This window comes from Anser brachyrhynchus (genome assembly GCF_964034855.1).
Source record: "Anser brachyrhynchus genome assembly, chromosome: 14".
NCBI classification, from domain to species: domain Eukaryota; kingdom Metazoa; phylum Chordata; class Aves; order Anseriformes; family Anatidae; genus Anser; species Anser brachyrhynchus.
The window spans coordinates 19,286,551-19,301,654 of NC_137709.1; the positions used below are offsets into that span (position 1 = coordinate 19,286,551).

General features: G+C 36.4%; 1 long non-coding RNA gene across 10 annotated transcripts in view; it reads left to right on the forward strand.

The window, feature by feature from the left end:
- LOC308177539 overlaps positions 1-15,104 on the forward strand; it is a 56,271-nt gene that overhangs the window by 5,016 nt on the left and 36,151 nt on the right. For 7 of the 10 annotated variants that reach the window (XR_013939226.1, XR_013939227.1, XR_013939228.1 and 4 more), the window contains 5 exons: positions 6,526-6,673; positions 7,054-7,460; positions 8,504-8,607; positions 10,786-10,886; positions 12,015-12,097. This is a non-coding gene — a long non-coding RNA (uncharacterized lncRNA). Of the gene's footprint in view, positions 1-6,236; positions 6,333-6,525; positions 6,674-7,053; positions 7,461-8,503; positions 8,608-10,785; positions 10,887-12,014; positions 12,098-15,104 lie in introns of all 10 variants that reach the window. The other 3 variants (XR_013939229.1, XR_013939231.1, XR_013939232.1) reach the window with 2 other exon arrangements.

The following is a 15,104-nucleotide window of genomic DNA, read 5'->3' on the forward strand; positions in this document are numbered from 1 at the left end:
CTTTGGAGAAAAGGGCCTAAGAGACCTTGAGGACAAGCAGATGACTGCAAGTCTTTAGTGTGCTCTTGCAGCAGGGAAGCCAACTGTATTTTGGGCAGTATTTGAGTACAGAGTATAGCCAGCAGCTAAAGGCAAAGTCACTTTTGACTTATGATGGCCATACTTAAATATCATACAGTGTTTAAAAAAAAAAAACTTAAAAATGTAGTGATCTGTGCATAGAGTATTGATCCTGTAGCAAACTGTTAATTTTTACCTTATTTTTATACCCAAAATCATGGGTATGTTCTATATGTACAGTGTCATGTTACTGTTGTGTGTTTGGATGAATATGTAAAAGGGAAAAAAAATAGTATTTTTGATCAGACTATCCCTTTATCCACTTCTGTGGAAATCTAAAATAAATGTGATGTCAATGTTAAGAAAATGAAGTATCTAAAATGATTTGTGTGTTTAGCATTATTTGAAGGCATAAGTCAAATTTACGTGAAAATTATATAGGGAAAAACATATAAAGGGAAGATATAGAGCTGTAAGTCTACGAGAAACTGGAAAGCGAGACATACATTAACTACCTGTAGAAATAAGAGTAAATGATGGTTCCTGCATTCTCTGTGATACTGATTATGATCTAGATTATAAAGAGCCTGCTCAAACTTTCAGCGCAGTCATCATTGAACTTCAAAGATTCCTCTCGTTACAGGCAGGCATTATGAAACCCTAATGGTGTTTAAATCACATAGATAGAGTCCTAAATTATTGGTCCAAGTTACCAGCTGGAGCTTTACATTTTTAGAGGCTCTGTTGGGCTGGTCTATATACGATTATCTAATGCATTCTCTCTGTGGTATGGGGCCATGAAAAGGTATTAGGGGGATCAGAGATGGCTTATCCTGTGATTCTCCTTCCACAAGTTAGTCTATGTACTTCTTGAATCTACATAAACTTCTGAATCTATGCAATGCATTAGCAATAATCTCTACAGCTGAGTTTGTGTGAAGAAGCTTCTCCATTTGGCTCACCATCATTTTATTAAAATAAATAATGAATGCTGCTCCTAATCTTTTCCATAGCACTCAAGATTTTATAGATCCTTTTTGTATTTCCCTTTCATCTCTCTCTTTACCTAGCCTGGCTAATCATGCTGTTGAATTTTCAAAACATGAGAGCAAAGATCACTGGCTCTGTTCTGCACATTCTGCATTTGGTTGTGGTAGAAACATTAACAGATGTATCATAAACCTTTTCAGTTACAGGAATACTCTGTAAAAAGAGTATTATTTATGAGGCTGGAAAGAAAAAGCAAATAATCTAATGGTAGACAGACTATTTAGCAGTAACCTTATTTGCATTGGTTTTAACATATTTGCTTTAGAAAGTAGTTTGAGAATATGCAATGGTCTGTAACACTATTCATATGAAATTTTGTTGCTACAAATTCACCCTGATGAGATCTTAGAGAATATGGCCATGCAACTGTGGTAGTAATTAAGAAAGAGAAGACAGAAATGGTTAGCTGTACAGAGTGTGCTATGCCATTTGGGATGACAACTGCTGCTCATCAGGAGAGGAACCATTTTGTATGGAATGCTTTCAGCTAACTTAATGTGACTAATTTTTGAAAATCTGCCTCCTGCAGGTACCACTGGTTCAATTGCATTTAAGTTACCACCAGTAGAAAATCTAGTTACTATTTCTTAGTAATAATCATGTCTAGGAGGAGGGGTCTGTATTTGTTTTTTAAATGATAATGAATAGAGAAGTGGATGAAACACGCAAGGAAAAGGAGCAGAACGATAGCATCTATATGTTTTTCCCCCTCAAACTTACAGATGAAGGAGATAAAAAACACATTCAAGTGGAAACAAAACAGTAAAAACAAGGGGTGACAGAGTAGGGGCGATATTTAAAAAAAAAAAAAAAAGGCATTTTTAATGGAGAAACTTGGGAGAAAAGCCTGCATCATGGCGGTGATGGGCAAGTGTCAAAAGAGAGGAAGTTACGAGCTGAAGATGATGAAAGTCTTGTTAAAACCCTGTGGACTTCTCTCTGAAAGATCCTTGCTTTGCCACTGTAACAGTTGCGCCCACTGCCTGGTGGTGTTCTCTGGACTTGGTCTGTTGCCTTACTGCCTTCAAGGTGCCACCTGTGGCTCCTTGCTGGGGTTTAGATGGATGTTTGGAAAGGTAAGATCTTGGTTTGGCCCAAATGGTCTAGCATTCTTCTCTGCAAAATCAGCTTGTCTGGAGCTGATATTGCTTGAGTTCCCTGCAACTACGGGCTGTGGGGAGGGTGGGGGTTAGTTAGCATTTGGACAAATTACTTGCTTGTTTATCCTTGTTCAGTGAAAACTTTTGTTTCTGTGGGACTGTGTTCAGGTTTTGTCTATGAGAATGTGACTCTGCTGGGCGATAGGAAAAATCTTTAGAAAAGGTAGGAAAGGCTGATTGAAAACTGGTAGCTCTGTTAAAATTATAAGGCTTTGACATTCGTTCTTTATTCTGCACTGAAGCAAATTAAGACTGTGCAAATTAAGTTTGTGAAAACATCAGAGAGAGCAACAATGGAATAGCTGCTGGGAGTCTGAGGTTTGAGATGTTGTGCTTCCTGATTCGTTAACGTCATGGGCAATGTTCCAAATCACCCTTCGTTAGTTTGATGAATATTTAAAGAAGTACGGGAAATGGCGCAGAATACCAATAGCCCAGTGATTAGGACTTCCACTAAAGGCACAGGAGAGAGAGAGATTTGTCCCTGTTCTGTGTAAATCCTTGCTCTGGCTAGGAATCACTGCTAGTCCAGTGCAGTTTTACTCTGTAAAGCCCTTCTCAATTAATATGTTTGTATGTAAAAATACTTCAGAGGATTTTTATGTTTTAAAAAGCCTTTCTTTTGAAATTTTATCAGTGTATTCTAATATTTAAGAGCAGTACAGCTTGCTGTGAATGGTTTGGAAAGCTTCATAGACAGGCACTGAACATTTCAGGAGAAAGATAGACTTCTGTAATGAAACTATTTTAGAAATAGGGATGATGATACTGTCCCACATTGCAATAGAAATAAAAGAGAAGTTCTTTTAACATAGAATAAATAATAAACTCCCATTCATCTTTTAACATGCTGCAAATAAAGGTATTAACGTATACCTCATTGTGCAAGAGACATTGCATATCTTTGCAAACATAAATTAAAAAAAAGTCATAGAAACCTGATACGCCTGCAAGTGAATATTTGGGAGGCAAGAGTAATTATCTCACTTGACTTCCATTGACTGTAGACATAACTGAATCATCCTCTGAGAAATTAAATATACAAACAGTGACTTTTAAAGAGCTAGATGAATCAAGCCAGCAATACACAAGAATCAGTGGTATCTGTCTATTTAACAGAAGAGGAACAGATAATCTGATCGTAAACTAAAATATGTGAGACAATACAGGAGTGATTTTTTTTCAGTCAAGTTTCTACAGGTTTTTTTTTTTCCTAGATTATTCTTTGTCTAAAATGTTTCTAGTAAGTCCTCTCACCCAGAGTGAATGGGATGCTGTTGAAGTAAGATGTCACCCAGTGTGTTGTGAGAAAATCAGAATGTCACCCTAATGAAACTGGCAGTTTCTCATTTAGCTCACATTTAAAGACAGGGAAGGTTAAATGTCAGCATATAGAGACTTCAAACATACAATCTTGATTTGGCCCCTCTGCTATCATTTTTTTCCATATATGTAACTTTTTGTCAAAATTAATTTGGTAACAATAATATACATCAGATGACCTACAGTTCACATTCGCTAGAGCTTTCATGGCATCCATAGCTGAATAATTTTGAAACTAATGGTTATTTGGTGCTTTTGGATAGAGTACCTAAACTTCCACAGGGAGAGAAAGGTGTACTGCCAAATCTTTTCAAGTGCTATGGCAGTAATGTGGAAGACTTGGCATTTCCCACTGTCATTTTCGTTCTCAAAGTGCAATAAGCGTATGCTGAAGAATGTATTTCAAGTACCTGGGAAGAGTAGCCCAATAGACTATCAGCCCAACTCTTCTGGACAGCCTCATTTATTTTTCTAAATTAAGGCATACTTTGAGAGGAACTAGTGCTGACCCAGGTGATGATCACAGAAAGAGTTCCTATGCTTTCCATTACTGTCACATAGCTCTACTGTATCCCTCCATCATCTCTTTTCTAGTAATCAGAATAAGAAAAGTATTCCTCCTGCCCTCTCCCAACTAGCCGTACATTATATTGTAGATATCATACAAACTGCTTTTTCAGAGACCAAACTTTAAAGTCTAGTCTTCAGTTTTCAAATTTCTTAATTTGTCCTCATATTTAATCCAGGAATCAGCACTAGGAAATGGATGAGTATATTGCTGTAGTTTAGCAGCAATGTTTCCACTGACTTGGTAAATTACTGAATTCCTGGAAGAGCTGTGGTTTACGTATATCCTCCACCATTTGGACTGTGGGTGGAAGGCTTGCTTGAACTAAGGGTGTTAAAATGACACTATTAATGGTTTTGGATGATGTTGCCCCATGAGAACAAAAAGAACTTCAGCCAGTTAGTTATTTTGTCTGCAAAAATAGCAACAAAAGAACTAAATACAGCAGGAGTGTGTGTGTGTGCATCTATGTACAGACACATCCATACAGATATATATAAAAAGAATGCATTGTTACAGTGATAACAGGGGTGATTTAAAGTATTTGTTTAACATTCTTATTTAAGTTTCCATATTTGCTGAGATGGAGAAGTTCACTGTTTCCTGTAGCCATGACTCTAGAGCAGTCTGTAAGAGAATTCTGTGGTTTATGATATTTTTTGTTTTATAGTGATTTTGCTAAGAAATTATTTTTAAATGCTAAGAAATTATTTTAAGGGACGTTTTCCGAAGCTGAATTCTGCAACATCGTGTTGGTTCAGTAACAAATGCCCTGAAAAATGGTGGATCAGAGAGGAGAAAATGGCAGCAACAGCCACCTTTGTGCCAGCCACTGTGCCAGTAATCTAGAGCCCCATGAGCACCTGTCTCCAACCTCATGCTTATGATTCCAGACACACTTATTGACATATATCAGCAATTTCGCCTCCTAACAATGTTAAAAACAGCTCCCAATTATATTTTCAGTTATGTTATTTTTCATTTAGACATATCTGAAAGTACAACAACAGCAAATCTTTAGCTCGTTCTCTCCTTTTTCCTTCAGGTTGGTTTTGTTATTGTGTTTTGTTTTTTTCTTTTTCTGTCTTCACACCAATACTGCAGGTCTGTGTCTCTCAGAGACGGAGAGAAATTGATATTGAGACGTGCTGAGAATGTATTGTAGTTACCAAGGAAGTGGTTTCCCAAGCAACAGTAACCACACAAAATTTGACATAATTTCTTCCTCTGTTATTGTATCATGTTTGCAGCTTTGAAGGAACCAGAGTGTGGGTAGCATAAGTGATTTTCTCCTTGTTAACCTTATTTTTTTGAAGCAGATATGGTAATGTTCTTGTATTTGTTAAAGGAAGGGCTAAATTCACTTTAAGCTGAAAGTTTTGGTAGTGTTGAGAGGTGGTTTTTTGTTTCTTTGTTTGTTTTGATTTGTTTGTTTTACAATTTGCTGGTAGCAGACAGATTGTGGATGTGCCAGATAGTGCTTCAGCATGTGGGCAGATGCTGGAGGCAACATTCTCAGCTGTTACACGCCAGTGATGATATTTACCATTCAAGAAAGCCATGCCAGTGTCTTGGTTTGCTCCGGAAATTGGAAGAGACATTTGCCAGCTTGATGATGTCAGAAAGTGTAGGAAATACGCATTTGTTCAGGATTAGTGGAGGGATCCAAACCAACAAAAATGCAGGGGCAGATGTCCTAAATTCTCTGTAGCGGTGCAAACAAAAGAACCATGAGTCAGCCGGGCATCACTCAAAGAAAACAGTATTACAGTTCTACTTTCATCAAGAAATGACAATAACAAAATAAATGTAGCTCTCTGAAGACTAACTTAATCCTTGTTCCTAGAAAAGAATAGAAAAAAACAGGTTCTACAGCTTAATAAGCAGTGCAATGTAGTGTGTTTTCTCAATAGAAAATGTGAACAATTTCTACCTGTTTCTGTGTACTGAGTTTTTTAAGTGGCAAGACACCACAAAGGCATTGTTATAAAGGGCTCAATCCTGTGTAACAAAGAAACAGAGGAATCATTTTTAATTCCGGTTTCAGGTACTAAGAAAATCCAAATTTCTTTCAGAAAATTGTCTTAAATTCAACAATGACTCTTGATATCAGCACGGTGAAATCTAAAAAGAACGTGGTGGTATGTAGATGAGCAGAATCCTAAAGGAAGGTATGCATTTTAAGTAGTAGGTATTTTCCTGTAATACTTATTTAGGTTCATGTTGTGTTAATTCCCTGACATCTTTACTAAAAATTTAGACTTCTGCTTTGACTAGGATTATATATATATATATATATCCTAGTCAATATAATATATATATGTATTTAATTGTGCCAACACTCAATTGTCTTCTGTATTGCAGGTTGCCATGGATGATGAAACATTTGAGCTATAAAAGCTTTTAAAGTCTATGAAGAAATCATTATGTATATTATGAAACTGTTCAGCATTATGGATCAGAGCCAGCTGTACGTTCCCAGCCGTAATGGACGCACCTTTTGCCCATAATTGTGAGTCTGCGAGCACAGACACTGGAGAGAATGACCAGGGGGATTTGGGGGCTTTACTGGCTCTGAGTCTGTACTAGCCCTGCCAGATACAAGCTGGCACATAAAAAGTGTTATTCTTTTCCAGTATTCATTTATTTCTACCTTTGTGAACTGCTTCATACAAAGAACTGCCTTTTTAACCCATCTCTCAACCCCTCTTCAAGTTCCAGAACTAACATTCCAATTAACTAAGAAGTATCATGTTCTCTTCAGAGAAGGCTACCTTTACCCAAGAAAGCCTCTCGTTTTACCAGGAAATATGCAATGCGCACTGAGCTGATAAGGTTGTACATTCTGTTTCAAATTGTGAAAGGATACAAAAAGACCTTGTTTTTTTTCAGATTTAGAGGAAGAAATGGATGAGATTTCATATTGCTTATTTAAAAGTCTGGAATTGACCGATAGTATGGTGTTATTTGTGGGATAATGACCTTGTGGATTGAGTGCCAAATAACACTGCAGTGCCGAGACCTGGAATAAAATATTTTCTACATGAAAAAAGCAAGTGACAGAAGTCCGGCCTGCTGTTATGACTGGAGTGAGTGACAAGCTCTTCCTCCCAAAAAGAGAAGGAGCCCCTCTTTCTCCTCATGTCCTGGGATGGCAGTACTTTCTCACTCATTGCCTGAGGAGATGTGAACTATTTGCAGAGTCTAATGTCTGAAACAATGAGAGAAATTTAAAGACAAAAGACCAGAAATCTCCATCTTTGCAACTAGAAGAGTTTCCTATGAACTAAATATAAAAGGTTTGTAACTGTCTTTCAGGATATTTTCTTCCAGATGTGAATATATTGCTATCGATAACAAAGTTTTGTTAGAGGTCAGATGCAAGGGTTGATTTAAAATTTATAATTCAGAGAGCTTTTAAAACTGGCACTTGGAATTATTTATCTAACTAACCTGCCTATTCAATCGTTAGCCATTGATTACTTCACCTGCTCCTTTCCCCTTGATCTCTGTTCTTTTTTATACCACCCATTTCTTCTTTGCATAAGATTATTTATCACCTGCTCTTCCAATTCTTATCTATCAGTAGAAAAATTGCCTCTTTCACCTCTTTATTCAACATCATTCATACTCCACAAACTAAGATCCACGTTCCTCCCTCCTCATCCTGTTAAATACAGTTTAGAACTTCCTTCCAACTCTTTTCTTCACTTCCACCAACTTGACATACAGTACTCAATTTTTACTCAGTATTCGTCCTTCTTTCCTTCCTCCTAACCATTTGTTTTTTCATGCCAATGAAATAGCACTCAGGTCACCTGGTTCAGACTGCTCACCCCAAATGCCTGATATTGAACTAGTATTTTTATGAACTATTTCCCACTGTGCCAAAACCTGCTGATCTGAGTGCATGATGGGAACAGGTGGTCCAGGCATAAGCAGCAGTAGGAAGTCTTTAACTGAGTATTAAAAAAATGGATGCTTGGCTTGAGCACAAAACCCGAGCAGAAGGACAGAATTCATTTTAACCTCTTTTATTTTTCAAATTCTTCCTTTCTTACAGATTAGCACCTTTTGGTATGTTTGGTATGTTGCAAGACTATTTTTGATTTAGTTACTGTTCTCTTGAGAATAGGGAAACTGTGTGCAGTCTCCTGGGAAAGATAATTCTGTAAACACAAAGAATCAAATATGGTGGTAAAATGTCACAGAGTCAAGTGGCACCCTGGAGTGAAAAACTGACAGACTTGCTTTAAAGTAATTTCTGCTTTACTTTTTGATTTTTTTATTTAATAGAACTTTATATAATTAGCTCATATTTTAATGTTTTATTTCCTTCCAGGTTACTTTTTTTAGTTAAAAAAAAAAAGAGAATTAAAAGTAGAAAAAAATCATCACCAACAACAACTACTAACAACAATACCACACACGGAAAAAAAAAACCTGGTAATTTTTTTACTTATCCCTATTGCTGGACATGGGTCATTTTTCAGGGCCTTTGGCATATCCTGTTTGTGATGAAGACTGTAAGTATTCAATTTGCTACTTAAGCAATTTGTGAGGAGGTACTGTGCAGCACTTGGATGGAAGACTCAGCTGGGTTGGAAAGGAGGGAAGACAATGTTGTGCAGGGTACCCTGGCTCTGTACTATGGATCACTTATTCTAGTAAGGAGAATGTTTTTTTACTTAGAGAAGTAAAACATGCTCTGCTTTCTGGACTTCTTAAAAAGAAAACTGTGAGAGGTTGGTGCAAGGGAGCTGACAGCAAGGTTTCTGGCAGCAGGAAGGGGTGAACACACAGCCAAGCCACCCAGATGAGAGAGGGACATAGCCGGGGTCAGCAAAAGGGATGGGGTTCATTTACATCTCAAAGACACTAAAGAACAGGGGCAAGGAGCTGCCCTCTGAGGACACCGGTAACTGGGCAGATTGTCACTCCCAAGGTCTGTCTCACCTAGATGACCTCAAGGTGTCATTTTTTCAATATTTTTTTTTTCAGGTTTATCATGTTGTAATAAAACCTTCCTTCAGAGACTGAAACTCAGGACAGGGATATATTTATTTTGAGGAAATGTGGGGCAGACCCACCTTAGGGCTCTTCTAATGTCAAGTTCCTGCCATGTGGACATTAATATTTATGTTGTTGGTTTTTTTTTGTTTGTTGGTTTGGCTTGTTGTTGTTGTTGTTTTGTGATTGTTGTTGTTTTGCTTGTTTTTGTCCTTCCATCTGCCTCCGTTATTAATCCAGCATGGCAGTTATTTAATTTTGGTTCTGGCGATGGCAACATCATACCAGAAAGCAGCAACAGCCAAAAGATAGAACCTGTGGCTCTTTGCTGTAGTCAACTGTTTAGAGGCACGTAACTAAATATAAAGTCTAGACCATGTTCTAGACCATGACTTCACTCCATCATGTGCTCATGTTTTTTTTCCTGCATCATTCATCCATACTATCTTTTGAACTCTGAGACAGGTGAATACTTCTGACACCACATCTAGTAGCCTTCCTAGGTGTTTTTAGAAGTATCACATATGTTGCAGGTACATCACAGGATTGCTGTGGGATCTACAAAATCTGAATTTGCTATAAAACCTCTATTATCCCATATGGCTTGATTCTCTCTATGACCAGTGGTCACAGGACCTTCAAACACAGTTTTGTGCCCAGTTCTCTTGCTGATTGCACCTGTGTGGCTTTCAATTTATAAAGAGCAAGGTACTAAGTATGCTTATCCAGGCAAGCAGTCCCTTCCTTTTGGTTGTCTGTGCATTGTATCATACCAGAGTTAAAATTGCTGAGAAATAGCCCATCCCCATTTAGATCCCAAACTTCTCCACCTCATAATTCATCAGTCATGATTGCTGGCATCAGGGAAGAAGTAGGAATGTACTACCAGAGAAAGACGGAGTTGACAGAATTATGGCAGCGCTGTTTTAGATCAGACTTAAAGTGCTGTGGAAAAACATCCTGAGGTTTCATATCAGTACTGTAGATACATCAGTAAGTTACGCTTTACTCAGGAAATGATAGTCTAGTCATTCTGAAGAGATGTATTACATTTAAAGTTGGGAAGAGTCAGACAACAATCCTTCTGCAGTGTTAAAACCCATAGTTTGAAGTAATGTTCAAACTGATGAATTTCAGCATCTTCTTGAAGTGGGGTCAGTTTTGAACAAGTGAGACTTCCAGAAGAGAGCAGCTAGCTACAAGTGAGTACTTGTGTGTCCTCATCAAGATTTTGGTCAGTGAAAACAATATCTAGGCAGAAGTTCTTGCATAATAATTGCAATGCTGTTATGAGAGCTCCGAAAATGTTCTAACCAACTGAAACCGCTACCTCTTGAATTTGGAAATTCAGAGATATTCCCTTCCCAGGGTGCCTCCTCTAAGAAGCGGCAGTAAAGTTGAAATATTGTAAGACTGGGTATTGATTTGCAGAATAGTGACAGATATTAACCAGATTTTCTATGTGGCACAGGGCAGCAGGAAAATAATTTAATGAGTTTTCTGAATATTTGTAATATAAGCTATTTCTTGTGGTTTGTTGTTGCTTGTTTGTTTTCCAAAATTCCGTACTATTTCTTCAGTAAGTAATGTGAGAAATCTTGTTTTGCTTTTCAGGGAATGTCTGAGTTGTGTTTCAATGTTTTTCCTAATATTTAGAGGTGTAACTGAATACTCCGGGGAATTTTTGTGGCCATTGATATGGTTCATTACTGGAGGTGGGCCTTGCTTTTTATCATTTGTTCAGCCTGTACAGGCAGTCAGAATAGTTGAAACTGTATCAAACTGTGCATTTGCCAAAATGCCACACAGCTTATATATCCATATTGACCTGAATTACTTCATCCATCTGCTTCTTTTATTACATATTGGATTTAAACAGTAATATTGTTTGCTGAATGCTGTTATTTCAGAAGAGCCTAAATTCCACCAGCCCACTTTTCAATGACTTCCTCCTCCCTAATTGGAAACTCCATCTTTCATCCAGCCCATTAAGTCAATTTTGTTTTAAAATGATGAGGTACTGAAAGCAGACTGCTGATAATGCCTTCACACATTAAATCCCTTGCTTGTTGAAACTATGGTGGAATAGTACAGCTATAATAATTCATACATAATCTATGACATTTTTATTCTTTCATTGCATCTGAAAAAAATCCCTGAATGTGTTGATTTTTTTAAAGCTTAAAACCAAAATTTGTTACTGAAGCCAGAAAGAAAAATGTTGAGAAGGTTAATTTTTTTAATGTAATAACAAACGTTGTATGTTTTTTTCTCTAAAAAATATGAAGATGCTGTTTCTGCTAGAGTTCAGCACAGTCAGTTACACAGAATCTTCACTTTATCATCTCAGAGAAGAAAAGAAAATTGTCTGAGTATTTATATCTGTAACTAGTGATCTTTCTGGTTTGTTTGGAGGCACAGTGAGCTAACTCCTGTACACAGGGGTATTCACACTGAAGGCAGTAGACTAACTTGACCTAGATAAGGTGAAGGGGGGGGGGGGGGGGTTGTTTTAGCTCTTTTTTTTTTACTTTAAAAACTATATATAGAGAAAATGTCTATGTGACACTCATGTGGAGAGTTATACTGTTCTGAAAAAAAATATTTTGCCAATTTATTTTTTTATTTTTATTTTTTTTCTTTCTGGGCACACTAATATATCGTCAAAGTGTTTCTAAAAGCCAGCTATGATGAACACTAGTGGGCTATCTGTAAACAGTATGCCATTTTTCCTACACGTGTTTCTGTTCACGTTAACTTTGTGACTACTCTGTAAGTCTACAATGAATGTTAGCCTGCAGCAAACTGTGACCATAAAATATTTTCTGCAAATTTTTCTTCAGGCATTCACACTGCTTTCTACCATAATGTTGCTGCCTGGTTTATTGAAACCATAGTGAAGTCAACAGTGCAAACCTTTGCACAGGTATGTGTTCCAAGGACAAATATTTCATCATTTTGTAAATATTTTGATGGAACAATGGGAGAAAAGGAGGAAACTCCCCCATTTTTTCTTTTCCCTTTTCCTGTGTGTGTGTGTGTGTGTGTTAATACTTGCAAGCTCTGTCTAGATTAGCTTTTAGTTGAGAATAGTAACGAGGATAGGGAGCATTCTGAACCATTTACTGGTGGAGACAAGAGGTCCGGAGGGTCAGACTGAATATTGAAATAAAACTCAGACCACATGCAGTGTAAAAGTTGAGGCCTCAGTACCAATTCTTTTGTTCTACAGGTTTGTTGCTATTGCTCCACATTACTCATTAATATGAATACAAATTTCCTTTCAAAATAAGTTTACAGACTTTTGCCTTGTTTTAGCGAGTATTCTTTGTAACATCCCGGCTCTTCTCTTTGAAGAGACATGGCTACACAATAAAAATGTTTTCAAGGTGATTTTACCAAAATAATAGCAGGAATTACACTTTTTGGTTTGTTTGATAATTGCATAAGAAAAATGATATTGTAGAATTCTTGGCTTCCCAATCTAAAAATGTTAACCTAAATTATAGAATTGTACAGGACCAGTTTACCACTTTTCTCTCTTTTTACTTTGTGGGATTTTTTGTTGTTGTTTGTTTGTTTTGTGTGTGGTGTTTTTTTTCCTCAACTTTTGTTGTGTTTCCTCACGAGGCCAATACTGAGAATATTGAACAGTACTACATAATGAGATTAGGTATGTGTATAGGGGTGGAATAAGGAATCTACATGTGTGAACTCTAAGAAACAGGGACTTATAGGAATTGCTGAGATGAGAAGAAAGACTGTAGAAGTGCTTTAGGGGTATTGAGAAAGGAAAGTAACCTTTTACTTATATATGAAAACAGGAAGGGAGATAAAGTAAAATCTTTTCTGTAGTGTTTTCCATAGTTTACTTGAACCACATTTGTTGTAAAATTAGAAGATAATTATACAAGATCTTTTTAGCCATGCACTAAACATTTGTCATCACGTTCACTTACAACTCTCCTTAAGCAAAATCATTTCCTTGTCCCTCCTCTTTTAACAGTTAGCCACTTGGCAATTGAAGAAGGATTTTGACACACTTTCCTAGCAAAACCTTTGTTCCACTATGGATTTTGGCTCAGTTGTTCTCTTACAGCAAGCCACAGCTTAATTTTTAAATAATGTAATTTGTTAGAATCACAGCTCCTTTCCTTCTTTCAGCTCCTGATATTTTCTTGATTCTATTCTACCCAAAATTGAATCAATAATGAAAAAAAAAATGCTCTTCTGTGAGGAATGACTTTGCTTTCAAGTAGTGCTAACTTGTGTTCTTTAAATGGTATTAGCTTCTTAATTCCAAGTTTTCTTTCTGACAAATTAATCCACTTCAAAGTACTTTCATTCAAGAATTGTTCAAAAAATAATTTATGAATGGAGCTTTTATCTTGAGGATCCAAGAATTAACACAGACACCTTCTAGCAACAGCAACTGTTTTAGTGCACAATGTCTCACAAAGATTATTTCTCAAGTATAAATTATAAGCTTAACTTTAGACCTAGTCATTTGGCAATGAAATTTTATGACAGTATTTTTACTGGCAGTTTTCTACCAAGTTATCTTCTATCTAGTTTGTAATATATCTAAGGATCGATGGGCATGCATGTTAACTTTGGCTTCAATTTAATATATTTTATAGAACCTTTGTCTACATTTAATCTTTTATGGTAACCCTGAACATAATATTTAATTCCTATGTCACTTAGTGTCCCTCACTACCATGAAGATACATATGTGCTTACAGAACAAACACTTATGATTAATGCATTTATTACTCATCTTTTAAAAGGGGAAAAAGTGACAGAACTATCAGAAACACATTTGTTTAAGATGCATTTCATTAAATAAAAGCAATGAGTGTAGATTTAGCAATAAATGTAATGTCCAGGGATAACTGTTTGAAGAAAGTCTTCAAATAATAAAATACTTTCTCCATAGACTTCTAATTCTTTTATTGTGTATGGATAACACCCTTCCCTCTCGGAAAAATCAAGTAGTCTGGTTTTGAGGTCTTCAGTGCTGAGTAAAAGACATTGAAATTTTCAGTGGCTGAGATCTGAGGTTTACTTCTCTTCAGCAGAAACTCACATTTCAAAGTTACTGTAGGAAGTGGTAAATTCAGACACCATTTCACATATATCTGGTAAGATAAAGTAAAGAAATAGAAAGGGAAGACGACAATGTCCTTAAGGTACTAGTATGCTCATTCCATGTGCAAATCAGATATTCCGTGTTACTCCTCCTTGCCAGCTCTTTTATTTCTTCTTACTTTTTAAGGTGAAACAAAGAAGTAATCTTTTCAGGATTTCAATATCTAAAATTATATTCAGGATTTAGAAACAATTACAGTAAGTGCAGTGGTAAAATTCAAGTTAATAATTGGATTCATACCAATGAAGTCTGAGAGCAGCATAGAGCTGTAACTTTGACTCAGAATCATCTCTTTGAAGAGTTACTTTTTTAAAAAAATAGAGGGCCAAATCCTGGGGCTCTTAATCAGTTTTGGCTTATTCCTGGATAACTATAAGAAAGGAAGTATTGTTGTAGTACTTCTAGTACTACAAACTACTAGACGGTTTCAATCATATACAATAAGGTTTGCAAGTAATTTCTCATATATTAGTTGTCAAAGGAGAGTGAATTAAGTTCTAGTGAATGTCACTTGGCAGTACACTTTTCAGATCCTTTGCAAAACCTTATTTACTGATTGCAGAATCCATTATAGGAATTCCACATCACTCTTCTCTGATTTTCTGATCTATCTCAGAATACTGAGATGAATTTTTAACTCCATAAACACAATCTCAGAATCCAATCTCTTCTTCTTTTTTCCATTCATAATCCTGTCAATTTCCAAAGTGTTTCCTTATTTCTACAGACTTTTTTTCAAGTGTTTCTATTTCTTGTGTTATTTTTAGTATTTATATTTGAA